Here is a 12703-nt window from a genome sequence, read left to right as displayed (position 1 = left end):
ACTTTTGGACTGAGAGAAAAATATTTGCAAGCCAGACGTCCATTAAAGGGGTAATAGCCAAAATACATGAGAAATTCAAGTAACAGCAAGAAAACAATGCAATTTAGAAGTAATTTAGAGATCTGAATACACATTTCCCAAAAGCAGATAGACATAAAAAGCAAAGGCTATACGAAAAAATTACTTATCTTTAGGGAACTGTAAATCAAAACCACAATGAGATTCCATCTCACACCTATTAGGATGGCTATTATCAAAAAGAAGTCTATTGGAGTAAATGTTAATCAGTACAGCCATTATGGAATTCTTCAAAATCTAAATCAAGAACTTAACATATGATTGGACAATCCCACCTCTGAGTATTTATTTGCCCAGTAGAGCTGAAATTAGTTGGTTGTGCATTTCTGTGCATATTTACAATACCCACATTATGGAATTGACCCAATATACACCAACAGATGAAGAAAACTTCACTCACACACACACACACACACACACACACACACACACACGCATGCATGCATGAAATGGAATAGTAATCAGCTTTATAAAAAATTCTGTCATTTTGACAACATAGATGTATCTACAGGACAATAAGCTAAGTGAAATGTCAGGCACTGGAAGATAAATATACATTCTCATTTATATAAGAAATCTAAATCATTTAAACTGAGAAAGAGCAATGCAGTGGTTGCAGAGACTGGAGGATGGGGAGATGATGGTCAAAGGGTACAGAATTTCAGCTACACAGAAGGAATAAAGTTGTTTTCTTTTTAATTCTGTTGCACAATATGGTGAATAGTTAATAGAACTATATTATGCATTTCAAAACTGGTGAGAGTAAAGTTCAAATGTTTTCACCCACAAAAAAATAGAAAGCATTTGAAGCTGGGCGCTGGTGGCTCACGCCTGTAACCCTAGCTTCTCAGGAGGCTGAGATGTGAGGGCCATGGTTTGAAACCAGCGTGGGCAGGAGTCTGTGGGACTCTTATTTCCAATTAAACGCCAAAAAGCCAGAAATGGAGCTGTGGCTCAAGTGGCAGACCACTAGCTTTTGAGCAGCAAAAGCCCAGGGACAGGTAAAAAAAGAAAAGGCATTGCAGGGAATACACGTTACTTTCATTATTTTACATTGTAGCCAGTCATTTCATACTCCATCCATATGCACAGCTGTAAGTTTTTAGCTAATAATAGGGGTTTGGTTTTGTTTTTTAAAAGGCTATCTACTTCTCAGCTATTGCTTTTCTCCTTTAGAAGATATCCTGCCAATTTTCTTTAGCTTACATGTTGTGGGTCATTATTATTGCTATCTTTGTCCTCAATGCTATTCACTAAGCATATAAATTTTCTCCTAAATCTAAAGGAGAGGAATGTGAATGTTATCTCATCGTGGAGATAATAAATGAGTTTGGGAAATGCATGGAGGAATGAGGAACAGAGTTGGAGCAGGCGAATGCACATACAGATGTGCCAAAATTAAACCTTCCATACAACTGATGCGAATAACAAAAATATGAAGGAAAAAGTAAATAATTTAGGTACTAGAAATGAGCAAAATACTTTTATAGTTGGGAGGGATTACAAGCCTGTTAGTAATGGTTCTTTCCTTTTACTGTTTTTTCTTATTAGCACAATGCATTTGTCAAATCTAAAAAGCCAAGTGCTTTAAGTAGCTGCCCAGTTATTTCTGCCAAGAACTTCAACACAAAGATGCTTCAATCAAAGTAATCTTTTTAAGGAATTTGCAAGAAGTTGGTTGCAGATAAGTAAGTAGCTTCTCCACTATTATTTTTAAGACTCAGTCAAAAAAAGAAAAAAAAGTTTAAAAAAATGAAGGAAAGAAACAACCCTATATATTTCTACCTCACAAGAACTGTGAAACTCTTACCCTGCACATGTGAACAAGGACCGACAAATGCACTTGGTAGATAGGAAAGTGTGATGATATCTAACCCACAGCTCTCATTTACACTCCACAAGAAAAAGGAAATTGGGGAAATCAGAACGTTAAATGTATACCCATTAGAAAGAGGTAAGAAAATCATCACCAAGTGTGGCTGGGATTACTTCTCTGTAAGATCAAAGAAATACTTTAAGATGTTGGAAATAATAACTCAGTGAGGTAACTATACACAAAATTAGTATAATCTCATAATGAAGATGATAATTATATATTTCAATAAGTAACAATTTTTAAAGTGCTATATTAATAGTATCAGCATTCTTAAGAATAACCAACATCAGGGGCTGGGAAGGTGGCTCAGTGGTAGAGCGCTTGCCTTGCATGCCAGAGGCCCGGGGTTCGATTCCTCAGCACCACATAAGCAAAAAGAAAATGCCGGAAGTGGCGCTGTGGCTCAAGTGGTAGAGTGCTAGCCTTGAGCTGAAGAGCTGAGGGACAGCGCCCAGGCCCAGAGTTCAGGCCCCACAACCCGACCCCCCCCCCCCAAAAAAACAAAAAAAGAATAACCAACATCAGGACATCAATTCTAAGTCCTTTCCTAACATACAAACAATACAAATACAAAAACAATCTTGTGAAGAGGTTAAAACACTTGTTAAGGTATTTATAAAGAAAAGTAACCCCACAAAAAGACAAAATTATAAGGTTGGAAAACTGATCCATGATATCAAGGGAAGGGAAATGACAAAGCAGGGCATGAAGGTACTTTGATGAGTTCTTAAAAACTCACAGACACAAACCGTTAAGAGCAAAATTCATAAATTTTCTAGATATACACTACTAGCTTAAACAGAGAAAAAATAATCCACAAGATACAAAAGAAATTCTGAAAATAGAAAGTAATGAACAGCAAATACAGCAAAACATATCAGAGGGCCACAATCATCTGAACAGTAAGGTACTGGCAGGTGAGTAGATAGATCTATGAAATCAGCTACAAAGTTCAAACATGGACCCAATTTATAAGAAAGTGTGCATACATAAAATTCTAAAAAAAAAAAGTTTTTTGAAGTTTTTTAAGCATCACATTCTAGAAGGAAGGGGTGGATCCCTACCTAGCTTTTCCAAAATAAAGTCCAGGTAAACATTAGTTCAATGAAGGATTATAAGCTTGACAAACAAAATGGAGTTTTAATCACAAAATAAGGAACACATTTATAACTATGACAAAGTGTGGAAACTATCAAAGAGAAATACAAAAGTAAAAAGAATTCTCCAAGTACATATCTAGTGCCACCATTTGTTAAAACAAATAAACACTATATAAATGTCTTTTATACAAAGGATTAAGCCAGGATGTTAGAGTGCGATCGGCACACCTATGTTCATCGCAGTACTAATTGCAACAGTCAATCTATGGAAACAGCCCAGATGCCCTACAACAAAAGAATGGACCAAGAAAATATGATATGCACCCGGGCGCTGGTGGCTCACGCCTGTAATCCTAGCTATTCAGGAGGCTGAGATCAAAGGATACAGTTCAAAGCCAGCCCGGGCAGGAGAGACCGCGAGACTCCTATCTCCAATAAACCACCAGAAAACCAGAAGTGGCGCTGTAGCTCAAGTGGTAGAGTGCTCGCCTTGAGCTGAAGAGCTGAGGGACAGTGCCCAGGCCCACGGCCGACCAAAAAAAAAAGAAAGAAAATATGGTATGCATATATACATACACACAATGGAATAATATTCAGCCAAAAAAGTTAAGTTATATCATTTGCCGTGAAGTAAATCTTGAAGACATATTAAAGCAAGCCAAGTTAAAAATAAAGGTCACGTGTTTTGTTTTTTTTTAGTTAGACCTAAATCATAAATGTGTAAACACATACAGGATATACATATGGAAACATGTATAAACACATACATACATATGATCAATGTGAGTAAAACATGGTTCATGCAGTTAGGAGATACCATAGTAAAAACCTTTGGGAAAAAAAACAAAAACAGAAAAACCTTTCAACGATTAACATGCAATTTAGTAGACAGAATATTAGGAAGTCGTACTATGTCTAGACTAGTGGGTGGGTAAAGGAGGAAAGAGAGCAAATAATAATCTATATACTATAAATGTGTGAAAATGAAACAAGGCAACCTGTTTGATGAGACTGATTTGGGATGGGGGAGGAAAGATGGAGATGACTTTGTCCAAGATACTCTGTATACATAAATGAACACATTTAAAATGGAAGCCCCTTGAAAAAGTGATGAAAAAATAAAATGCCTGGATATTACATAATGCCTCTCAGTCTCTTTCCCCAGAGAGAGTTATTGCTATTTTGATAATGTAGTCTTCAAGTGGGCAATTCTAGATAGGGGAGCACTACATACTGTAATACAAAATATTCTATTTTCCAAAAAAAATTTCATCCAACATTTCATTAACTGGATCTTCATTCAGGCCCTTCAACCTCTGATCATATTCTTTTTGTGCCGACAATACTGTTAGCTCTGCTGCTGAGACTTTACCCCATCTCTGACTAAAACCATCCAAGCTGGTGCAGCCAGCTCAAATGTTACCCATTTAGAAATCTCTGACAATGTTTGAACTATATCCTACAGAGAGAAGCGGGGGAGCGGGGGGGGGGGTGAGGGGGGTTTCAACACAAAAGACAAAATGATTACAAAGCAAACACTCCATTTAAAAAATTATTTATTAAACAAGTTAAATATAACTAAAAGTACATTAAAAGTCCAATGTTATTGGATTCCTTTTTGAAGTATCTATTTTGGGAATAAGAATTCTGTCAAGTTTTTTTTTTTTTTTACTAAGGAAAATGATTAAAAAGTGAAGAGACCTGAAAAACATTCTTAAACAATAAAGAACATGGTAAATGCAGAAATAAAAATAAAAAGTACACAACAATACAAACTATAAAATCAAAACATCTGTGTTTTTAAGATGCTTGAGACCTATTGGTGTGAAGATCAAACAAACAACATATAAACTTATTTTGTGATATACAAAACTTTACAAAGAATATGTGTTGTGTGAGTGAACAGCTGGCAAAACATATTTTACATGTGAACTACTCATTTACATGGAGAACAAAAACAAAACTTATAATTGAAGCATCTTGATTTGAGAACAACTTTGATACGGTTATTTTGCTAAACTCCAACATTTTAACAGCCGAATGTGTAATCAAAAGATAGTCACTTAAACTTTTTTTGTTAAAAAGTTAACCTCTTCCAAAAACTTTGGTAGTTCAAGTAAAGGGAAATACAGCATATTCTTTGTTCAAAAATTACTTTAACCTGTCTGGTCAGCACAAAAAAAAAGTGCAAGAGGAAGTGTCCTACAGAAAGCCTTCTTCTTTTTGGCAGTTCCACGTGGTGTTATACAGTATTTCGATGGAAATAGTGGTTACACCACAAATTTGGCAGTTGCTACTGTTTGAAACACAAGTTTATCCCATAACATCCATCAAAGGCTTTCAAACATAATTGACTTTGGCAGTAAACATAGAGACCATGATGTCAATGGGACTGCCAATGGAAACGAGGGCTTTTTGTAAAAAGAAGTTTGCTGTATGTGTGTGCAGAAAACAAGGGATGAAACACTTTATCCAGAACCATAAAATGCAATTTCCTAATTAGAAATCAATTGTATATATGTCAAGTGCCTAGAACTTCAATGGATTCTCCACTTTCCCCTTTGTCATTCTTTAGAGAACAAAGATGCATCGATGTATCTTCTGGACACAGAGGGGAAAGGGTCTCTGTCCCTTTCTCAGTCTCAGAGAGAAGGAGAGCGTGCACTTGTATAGGCAGGGCTGGAGGAAGCCAAAGCTGCTTGTCCTTGTCTTTGCTCTCACTTTACGTTTGGGTTTTGTGCTTGTGTTTATGCTTATGCTTGTGCTTCTTCTTCTTTTTCTTGTGTTCATGGTGATGATGGTGATGGTGGTCACTGTGTTTGGAGGATGCAGATTCCTTAGCAAATACTGACAGAGGAGCCGCTACTGCAGAATGCATACTCATCTCCAAAGGTGACTGCTCTTTACCTTCAGGATTAAAAATACCCAAGTGAATTCCTGTTGGTAATAAGGGAAGGAAAATTCAAGAAAAAGGGGGCTGATGACATATTAAGGAAAAAGGAATTCCTAAGTGTTTACTACTTCTCCTAGGAATGAGAAATAAGTATCTGCAGATACAGACACACACATACACAACTAGTTTCACAGAATGTTCAGCATTTTGGTCAGGAACTGAGTGTCTTAATTCCTTAAGTCTATGCAAATTATGACATATGCCAGTGTGCTACCAAATCATCTCTTGAGCATTACTATTTTGTAAATTTTAAGAAGAAACAAAATAAGCTGGGTGCCTGTGACTTAGGAGGCTGAGATCTGAGGATCAAGGTTTGATGCTAGCTCATACAGGAAAGTTTGTGAGACCTTCTATCTATAAATAAACTACTCAGAAAAAGCTGTAAGTGGAGCTGTGGCTCAGTGGTAGAGCACTAGCCTTGAGCAAAAAGAAGCTCAAGGACAGTGCCCAGGCCCTGAGTTCAAGTCCCAAGGCCAGCACATACATACACACACATACACACACACACACATGCGTGCATGCACACACACACACATATGAAAAAGAAACAATAATGATCACATGTATATTTTAACTAAGACCTACATGGGTCAATGAAAATATAATTCCTTCAAATAAAGCTCTCTCCTAATGTATTACAGAGAGTATGTCTGGGTAGAAAGGGAATGGCAGTTACTTGACTTGCATCACTTAAGGAACTATTAATACACAAATAATAGCTAGGTACTGTGGTTCACACCTGTAATCCTAGCTATTCAGGAAGCTGAGATCTAAGGATAGAAATTCAAAGTCAGGCCAGGCAGAACAGTCTCCATCTCCAATTAACCAGTAAACAAAAAGCCAGTCTGAAGATAATGTTGTAGAGTACTAGCTATGAACAAGAAAGCTGAGTGGGAATGTGAGGACCTAGGTATAAGCCCTAGTTACCTCCCCTTCCACTCACACACCAAGAACTGGGATTCAGGAGACATTCTCTTTGCCTTAAAGTATGTAATTTCTCTCTGGGCCTAGTCCTCAATCTAAACCTTACTTAGACTGTTCTTTCTAAATCTAACAATCTATTAGAATAGGAATCGCTAATAGTAGTTCTAAAACTTTCCTACCTTCGAACCCATGGGCTCAGACCTTGTTCCCCAAAACAATCATCTTTATTTTACTATAGATTAGTGGTACTGTTTTATAATGCACTCAACGAAATAAAAGGCATGAAACTCACTTCAGATCCTTTCCCTTCCAGAATCGTGCCGATTCTCACAAGTAATCTTTTAAATCTGTGCCCAATCCAATCCTGTCTGCAACTGTAAGAGTTCAGATCCCTTCATTTCATCTGGAGCCCAATGTTAGTCTCATAGCCTAATTTATACTTGACAGGGTTACAGAGCAGTGCTTCTCAGAATACCAGAGGGAATCTGCCCCTCCAAAGGTTGCTGACAGAGTATCTGAGACATTTTTGGTTATCAAAATTGGGTAGAGGAAATGTTACGGCATCTTGTAGGTAGAAAGCCAGGGATGCTGCCAAACATCACACACAATGTACAAGACAGCCAACCCCACCCCTCCCCCCAGAATGCCTGAAGCATCCCTTGATCTCCACATTGGGAAATCCTGCTGCAAGGTAAGTTCTTTAAGCTGATGATGGCATCTGCTTAAAAACTCAGCTGGTTCTACTGAAGAGTGAGCTCAATGGAGGAGTCCTAATAGATATATTTTTTTTATCCGAAATGATTTTTTAAAAGAACTTTTACTAAAATAGACCTCAACAGTTGCTTTTCTTTGTAAAAATGTAACTTTTCAGCACTAATTTTTTTTGTTGTTGTTGTTGGTCGTGGGGCTTGAACTCAGGGCCTGGGCACTGTCCTTCAGCTCTTCAGCTCAAGGCGAGCACTCTACCACTTGAGCTACAGAGCCACTTCCGGTTTTCTGGTGGTTTATTGGAGATAGGAGTCTCACGGTCTCTCCTGCCCGGGCTGGCTTTGAACTGCGATCCTCAGATCTCAGCCTCCTGAGTAGCTAGGATTATGGGGTTGGGCCCCCGGGGCCGGGTTAGCACTAATTTTGATCCAAACCAGCACCCAAACCATGATTTTCACCAAAACAGGCATCACTACATATGTTTTCTAAAAATTACACTGCAGCACTATTTTATTGACAATTACAATTTGTCCTGAAGTTGCCTTTCTAGCTTTATGCTGCACTCTTCCCCTCCAGATACTCTTAGCCACCCTGTCATACCACTATGTGTTTCTAAATGCCAATCCTATTCCTGAAAAGACCCATCCTTTACTTCGTCTGACTCATTAGAAACTACAAATCGAGAGAGAGAGAGAGAGAGAGAGACACACACACACACACACACACACACAAATGGGATTTCAGCTCTAATGACACTTTTAAAAGCTGAGTAGTAAGAAGACAAAACAAGATGGGCACTGTTGGCTCACACTTGTAATCCTAATCAGAAGAATGAGATCTAAGGATTGTGTTTTGAAACTAGCCCTGGAAGGGGTAAGGTCTCTGAGATTCTTATCTCCAATTAACTAACCAACTAAAAACTAGACATGGAGCTTGGGAGGTATAGCTCAAAGTAGTAGAGCACTAGCCTGGAGCAAAAAAGCCCAGGCCCGGGGCTGGGAAAGTGGCTCAGTGGTAGAGCGCTTGCCTTGCATGCTCAAAGCCCTGGGTTCGATTCCTCAGCACCACATAAGCAAAAAGAAAAAAGCCGGAAGTGGCACTGTGGCTCAAGTGGTAGAGTGCTAGCCTTGAGCTGAAGAGCTGAGGGACAGCGCCCAGGCCCAGAGTTCAGGCCCCACGACCGGACCCAAAAAAAAAAAAAAAAAACCCAGGCCTTTCAACGGGGGGGGGGGGGGGGGGGGGGGGGGGGAGCGGGGAATAAGAAAAAAATCAATAAGAAAAGAGGATAAGAAGGGACTTGAATTCGTTTGGAGGAAGAACCAGAGGGCAAAGTTTTCCTCAAAGTAACAGTAAAGTTGTAATCTAATGGCATAACTCCTATGTTCTTTTAGGACATTTTCTCAAACTTTCCTTTGTATTTCACAGCATAATATAGAGGAGGAAATTAAGACACAAAGAGATCGAGTAACTTGACCATAGTGATACTAGCAGATCTGAGCTGGAAACTCAGAGCCTGACTTCAGTCTGCACTATGTAGCTCTAAGATGGACACCACTTCATATAAAGAGGCTGCAGTATTTCTCTTCCATTAATATTCTATTCCATTAGACTGACAACTTCATAAGAATAAGGAGTTAATTTCGTCTCTGTCTGGTGTATAACACAGTATTTAACATACTTTACCACACCTGACAAAGCTTGGTAAACAAATGAATTAATTTAACAGGATGATATAGTCACATTTCTTTTCAAACAGGATATTATGAGAACTTAGTCCAAAAAAATGCAATCTGAAGGCCACTGATCTTGAAGGACAGGAAGAAGGCAGAAAACCCAATGAAGATCATTCACATGGTACTTTCTGACTACTGTAATGCCTTTGCGTTAGGCACTCTTTCTGACATTATTATAATTATTATTAGTTTTATGTCAGTCCTGGAGCTTGAACTCAGAGCCTAGGTACCGTCTGTAAGCTTTATTGCTCAAGTCTAGAGCTCTACCAATTTAGCCATAGTTTCACTTCTGGCTTTTGCAGATAAGATTCTTATGGACTTTCCTGCCTAGGCTGGCTTCAAACTACGATCCTCAGATCACCACCTTCTGAGTAGCTGGAGGATTACAGGTATGAGCCACTGGTGCCTGGCTTGACATATGTTTTAAAACAAATGAACCAGAGAGATAGTTTCTATCCTCACAGACTATTCATACCACTGAAAAATATTTTCATATTCCCATGTTTATTTTTTCCATTTTTTGTAAGGCAACCTTAGTATTACTGAAAAAAATAAATATTTTACAGAAGCAAACTTAGGAGATCTATATTGTCCATAATAATTGGTACCAAGATATTGTCCAGAAAGAGAACTTTTGAAATCATTTGATTTAAAGTCTGAATTAAATGTGCTATCAGATAATCTTAATATCAATTAGAAATAAATCACATAAACATGCTGCTGATGCTATTAATACAGGGAAATAGACCCATATCAAACAGAATAAAGAGGAAGGTAATGATTAGGAAAACAGACTTTAAAGCCACATGAAAAATTTAGCTCCCAGATCATTCAGTCATTCTTCAGACAGCCTTCTGCAACTTGCTATTGGCTCTTTGCACTGGGGGTATGAGGTCCTAACACCTGCCAACCTACTTAAATTGCAGAAAAGCTAATAATTATTTTGGAACCTGTATTTCTCAGCAGAGTCAAGTACCAAAAAGACACTTCGCCAAAGAATACTTACAACCTTTTCAAAAGTGAAACCATCTGGGCCAGTGGCTCATGCCTATAATCCTAGCTACTTAGAGGCAGATATCTGAGGATTATCGTTTGAAGCCAGCCCAGACAGAAAAGTTCATGAGACTCTTCCCTCCAATTAACCACCAAAGAGGAAGAAATGAGCTGTGGCTCAAGAGGTAGAGCATTTGAGAAAAAAGGTCACAAATAGTACCCAGGTCCTGAGTTCAAGCCCCAGCACAGACATAGACACAAAGGGATGTTTAATCTTGTCAACTGACTTAGGAGTCAACTATAAAGGCTCTTGGTGTTGAAAGATGGAACAATTTAAACACTGATAAGGAGAGTAATTATAATGAACTGAAACTGTATTCTAGTCAGCCAATTCATTATTTGAAAATTGTAAAATAGACAGCTTAAACTCAAGTAGTTAAGGAATTCAGCTTGTTTTGGATGTTTTCATCTTACAATCCTTACCGAGTTAATAGGGAAAGATGCCAAATGTCAATAAAAGTTAACCATTTAGAACAGTCAACCAGACAGTAGATATTTCCAGATAAAAGATCAGACCACCACCTGTAAACCTGAATCAAATTTAACTCCTACATACAACTACAAATTTGCGGAAACGACAGGGTAACTCATTTGTACCACTAGTAACAATTAGCAAAATAGACTTAGAAACTACAGAGCAAAAAATCTGATTTAACAAATAAGGTACAAAGGAGGAAAAAGAAAAACATATGGAGACTGGAAACTTTAGATTTAAAAAGATAAATGTTTGGATTAGCCAACTGCAATCCAGACTTTTTGGGAACAGTGACCTAAACAAGCGCACAATTAAAAATAAAAATAATTGCATTTATTAGTCAACTGAATTTTAAATAAGGAGTAGACATTTAATGATGAGAAAATTATGAAAAAACTTTAGGAATATTAATACTACTATGGTTATAATCTATACATGCTATCCCTTAGAATTACAGACTGAATTGTGAAACAAGTAAGAGTACATTTACAGGGGCTGGGAAGGTAGTTCAGTGGTAGAGTGCTTGCCTTGCATGCATGAGGCCCTGGGTTTGATTCCTCAGCACCACATAAGCAGAAAAAAACAAAAGTGGCACTGTGGCTTGAGTGGTAGAGCGCTAGCCTTGAGCTCAAGTGCCAAGGGACAGCGCCCAGGCTCAGAGTTGAAGCCTCATGACCGACAAAAAACAAAAAACAAACACATTTACAGAGATCATTTCTATAAATATACACAATTACATGCTCATATGTGTGTATAAAGACACAGGAATTAAGTGTTCACTACAATCTTTGGCTCTTAAGATTCTATTTATTGGGGCTGGGAAGGTGGCTCAGTGGTAGAACGCTTGCCTTGCATGCCTGAGACCCTGGGTTCAATTCCTCAGCACCACATAAGCAAAACGAAAAAAAGCCGGCAGTGGCACTGTGGCTCAAGTGGCAGAGCGCTAGCCTTGAGCTGAAGAGCTGAGGGACAGTGCCCAGCCCCAGAGTTCAGGCTCCACGACCGGACCCCCCCCCCAAAAAAAGATTCTATTTATTAAGAAAATACAAGGGCTGGGAAGGTGGCTCAGTGGTAGAGTGCTTGCCTTGCATGCATGAGGCCCTGAGTTTAATTCCTCAGTACCACATAAGCAGAAAAAGCTGGAAGTGGCACTGTGGCTCAAGTGGTAGAGCGCTAGCCATGAGCTGAAGAGCTCAGGGACAGCACCCAGGCCTGGAGTTCAGGCCCCACAACTGGCAAAAAAAAAAAGAAAATACAAGCTCTGTGCTGGTAGCTCAGGCCTATAATCGTAGCTACTCAAGAGGCTGAAATCTGAAGATTGTGGCTTGAAGCCAGCCCTAAGGAAGGAAAGTCTAAGATTTTTATATCCAACTAACCACCAAAAAGCAGTAAGCAGAGCTGTGGCTCAAGTGGAAGAGAACCAGCATTGATGAAAAAGCTAAGGCCAACAGTCAGGTTACCTAGTACGTAAGTTCAAGAATGGGAACAAAAATGAGCACATATAAACATACATGTACACATATTTTTTTTCTATCTTTCCTGAAAATATTTTGCGAGGTCTAATCTAATCTAAAAGTTACACGAAGCACAATTTCCTTTGCATATGAATCATAAAAACAACCAAAATTAGGACATATATTAGTTCACTTTCACAGTAATGCAATGAAGTTACCGAAAAATGCATATATTACCATCCTCTTGACACACACACACACACACACACATAAAAAATTTTAACATCTGCCGGGCGCTGGTGGCTCACGCCTGTAATCCTAGCTATTCAGGAGGCTGAGATCAAAGGAT

This window comes from Dipodomys ordii, unplaced genomic scaffold (assembly GCF_000151885.1).
Source record: "Dipodomys ordii isolate 6190 unplaced genomic scaffold, Dord_2.0 Scaffold151, whole genome shotgun sequence".
NCBI classification, from domain to species: domain Eukaryota; kingdom Metazoa; phylum Chordata; class Mammalia; order Rodentia; family Heteromyidae; genus Dipodomys; species Dipodomys ordii.
Note: the sequence above shows the minus strand (reverse complement) of the source record.